The sequence below is a fragment of the Coturnix japonica genome, chromosome 7 (genome assembly GCF_001577835.2).
Source record: "Coturnix japonica isolate 7356 chromosome 7, Coturnix japonica 2.1, whole genome shotgun sequence".
Taxonomy (NCBI): domain Eukaryota; kingdom Metazoa; phylum Chordata; class Aves; order Galliformes; family Phasianidae; genus Coturnix; species Coturnix japonica.
In genome coordinates, this window is record NC_029522.1 from 6,726,440 (window position 1) to 6,730,375 (window position 3,936).

General features: G+C 44.0%; 1 long non-coding RNA gene across 1 annotated transcript in view; it reads left to right on the forward strand.

Moving 5' to 3' along the window:
• LOC107316442 overlaps positions 1–3,440 on the forward strand; it is a 17,011-nt gene extending 13,571 nt beyond the window's left edge. The window contains exons 4-5 of the long non-coding RNA XR_001556349.2: positions 2,307–2,432; positions 2,914–3,440. This is a non-coding gene — a long non-coding RNA (uncharacterized LOC107316442). The remainder of the gene's footprint in view (positions 1–2,306; positions 2,433–2,913) is intronic.
• Positions 3,441–3,936: the final 496 nt, after the last annotated feature.

Genomic DNA, 3,936 nt, shown 5'->3' on the forward strand with positions numbered 1-3,936 from the left:
GCTGCCCATCAGATGAGATTTGTTATCTGGGATCGGAGCTGAGGAAAAAGCCTTTCTTTTGGTCTGCCACAAACAGCCCATTTTCTATTTATTTGCAATTCTTAATTGTTGTATAAATGAAATAGTGAATATTTTCTAGGTACTTTTCTTCTGGCTGCTAAAATTTAAGAATTACAGAAACCTTCTGCACAAACCTGTCTTCTAGGAAACCTGAAACCATATCTGAGTTATTAAAGTTTAATAGCCAGCGTGTGTATGGGGGGGGGGAAGTAATTACTTCCCATAACATCGTTCTCTTTCAAGAATTTAACTGTAACCCTTGATGCAAAATTATTCCACTGGCATTATAAACCGCAGTGTAATGACTTATAATGTCACCTCTTACTACCACACAGAAATCTTTGTTACGACTTTAGATTAGACACCAGAAATGAAGGTGACTGTAATGAAAGTAGATGGCTGATGTGTCAAGATGGCATTTGAGCTAAGGACTTCATAGCTACGTGTGTTGGAACATGACTTAATTAGGCATGCTGCTTGGGTTTTTTTGCGTCTTGGTTAAGAAGGATCCAAATTCAATTGTCTTCAGTCATGTTCTGCATGTTTTCTGTCAATAGAAGTGGATGGTGTCGGTAAATCTCAGATTTGATTCCATTTTCTGGGATCTTAAGATGATGTTGCTTTAAATGCTGTCAGATATGTCATTGATAAGAAAAAAATTGTTGTTGATGTTGAGTTGATATAGAACACAGCAATGGTCCTTCAGACAGAAGGAGAGTCTGAAGTTGAGTTTAATCTTATCACAGAATGGTTTGGGTTAGAATGGAGTTCCAGCCCATGGTAGGGGTTGGTTGCCCCCAGCAGCTCAGGCTGCCCAGGACCCCATCTAACCTGGCCTTGAGCACCCCCAGGGATGGGGCACCCACAGCTCTCTGGGCAGCAGTGCTGGGGCCTCACCACCCTCTGAGTAAAGATTTTCCTCCTAATATCTAACCCAAATCTCCCTTCTTTTAGTTTAAAGCTATTCATCTTCTCTAGCAGTCATTAATTTAAAGTATCCCTTCACTGTTTTCACCCTCATTTTCCTTCCCACCAAACACCTCTAGAAACCAGAGAGAGTGCAGAGGAGGTGGAGCACTGTGCTACCCCCTCACATCCTCACAAGGCTCCTTAGCATGTGACATACCTTAGATCTGTGTCAAAAAACAGATGTCACCCCATTGTGGTTTATGTTTTACAATAGCTGGAACACTGACCTGTGTGCATTTAAGGCCTTTACACAGTCATGCAAAAACTCACGTGGGGGGTACAGAGATTTCTGAGTGCTGTGGGGCCTGATGTCTGAGCTTATCTGGACATACTCATTAGAAGCTATCAGGAAGGCAGGCCAGGCATTTTTCCCATGAGGTTGTGCCCCATCAGTAGTTGTATTCCAGGAAGAAATGTTGGGAATAAATAGCATTTATGAGTGTTTATCAGCATCGAGGTCATCCCCTCCCAGAAACAAGCAACTTCTGTGACTTAGGGAAAACAGAGCTGAAGTCAGAGCAAGTCCAGATGCTCAGCTGAATCCTCAAATGCCTCCCATGGCTGATCTGGGGGAAGTCAGATCCTGGCAAAGCCTTGGTCTGTAATGGAAAGCAGTCCTTGCTGCGGTGACTGGGTAGGAAAGTTACTGGAAGTATTAGAGCCAAACTTTTTGCCTGTTTTACTGGTAATTACTGCGCTGTTCGGGCATTCATGCTGTTACTTCAGTATTTCAGCGTTTATCCTCTAGAACAGCCCTGTCAGGCATGGGGAGGATGGCAGAGAAGAGGCTTTCATGATATATTTTGCTCTTGAGCAAGTTGGCATTTGTTCAAACAAAACACAATGCAGGAGCATGTCAGATGTAATCAGCTGCAGCAGAAGAATGTCAAATATGCAATCCTCATTTCATTTCTGTTCTTTCTGATGTTGAAATGCTTTACTTGACCTTTTTTTTCCTTTTAATATTAAGAATAGGTTGTTCCACTGAAGAACTCAGAAGGCTGGGAAATGATGATCAGTATTAAATTACACATTATTAAAAAGAAATTACATGGTATTTTTGAATCAGCCTATTTTGTTGGCTCTTCTCCCCTTCCCCCCCACCCATCTTTGATTTCTCCTTTAGTGTTGTACTCCTGGTATGGAGAGTTAATTTCTGACTTGGTTTGGATAACCACACCCATATGGGAGCTGAGTTATTCTAAGGGCATCAGAATGCATCAACTTCAAGCTCTTCCAAACTGAATTTGAATTGCTTTTTTTCTTTCTTTTTATAGCAGCAGTCGTATCATTAGAGCAAGGTTGTTTGCCTTGCCAGAAGATTTCCTTGCTCCCATCAGCAGAGGCAGATTTCTGACACGCAGCGGTTTCACCGATCGTATTTCAAGTGACCCTTGTAATTGGTGAGCATCAACCGGCGGTGCGGTTCCAGCATTAAACTTTAACTTTTCTCATTTAGGGTCTTAATTGTGCTTTGAAATGTTTGATGGCTTGGCTGACCTTTTTTCTGGGTTAGTCGAGGCTGAGATTTGTCTGCCAGAAGAGAAGCTGCAGAGGAAACCTCGAAGCGTGGCACCTCATTGGTTTCAGTTTGATTGCGTGCTCGTGTGTCTCTTGCTCTAGAAATGTCCCCAAACTTTTTATAAGTTTCAAATGGAGCGATAAGAAAAATATGACACTAGGAACACCTGTCTTTCCCTGAAGGAAATCTCCAAGCAGTGCAGAGATTTCTTTTGCTAGCAGACAAGTCCTGCACTAAGTCCTACACCAGAATATTTCCTTGTTTTGGACACCTGCGCTTTTCTCTGCAAACAGCAAAAATGAATTTATTGTTTGGTCCAACACCTCCTAAGTAGGTGACGCTTGTCCTGCCACTGCCTGCAGAGCTCAGTGCCGTGTGCCTTGCTGGGGACGTAGCCTTCCTCACTGTGTGATGCAAGATGGTGGAGACCTCATCCAGCCCCAGCTGTGCAGGAGGAGAGGAGCAAATGGAATGCAGGAGGTAAGTGGTGGGGCCAGACACCCACACTGTGTCTGAGGAGTGGCTTGGCACAATGCCTTGGTGGGCAACAGAGCAAAGGGCTGGTTTGAGGGGCTGCAGGGGACAAAATTCCCCATTGCTTCCCTTTGGACCTGTTGTTCAGATCTCTATTCTTGATGCTAGTAGGTTATTTGATACTACAGGGCTCCCCAACCCTCCTGGCAAAGCATCCTTGTGCGTTCAGATGTCCTCCCACTTTAGGTGATACCTTGCAAAATATTATAGTTTCTTGGAGTTATATTTTACCTCATATTTATAAATATGCAGAAGAAACACTAACCTGAATACAGTCAAGTACCATCCTCCAAAGAGAGGACTAAGCCCAGCCAAGCAATGTTTGCACCTCCAGAAGAGGTTTCATTGGAGAAAACAGGAGTGGGAGGGGTGGTGGCCAGGGTGGGACTGCAGCAATGCCTGGCCAACCTGGGGAGCAAATGGTGTGAGCCATTCAGCTGTGAACTGCTGGATATATTCCATCCCTGCCTTTCACAAAAGGAGGAGAAAAGAGAGACTGGCTTCACATTAAATGGAAATACAGCTCTGAAATTGACTGGCAGTGCTCTGGAGGGTGCTGGCTGTCAGCTCAGTGATGATGTTCTGCCTAGTGTGATCCAGTGGGGGCCATCACAGAGAGGGCAATGACCACATCTGGTTTCCAAGATCAGAGCCTTAAGTAAATGGAAAAATGGAAAACATGGGATGTCAACAAGCCTTTCGAATGAGGAACAGAATGACTTGTTGCAGTGGGTTGTTTACAGTTATGCTGGCTACATCAAAGTGCGTCTCTCCCTGTACCTCCTTTTCTCTAATTCCAGACTTAGTGGGGCTAAGGCAAGGAAAATCCTGTTCTCTGCTTGTGTTTGTTC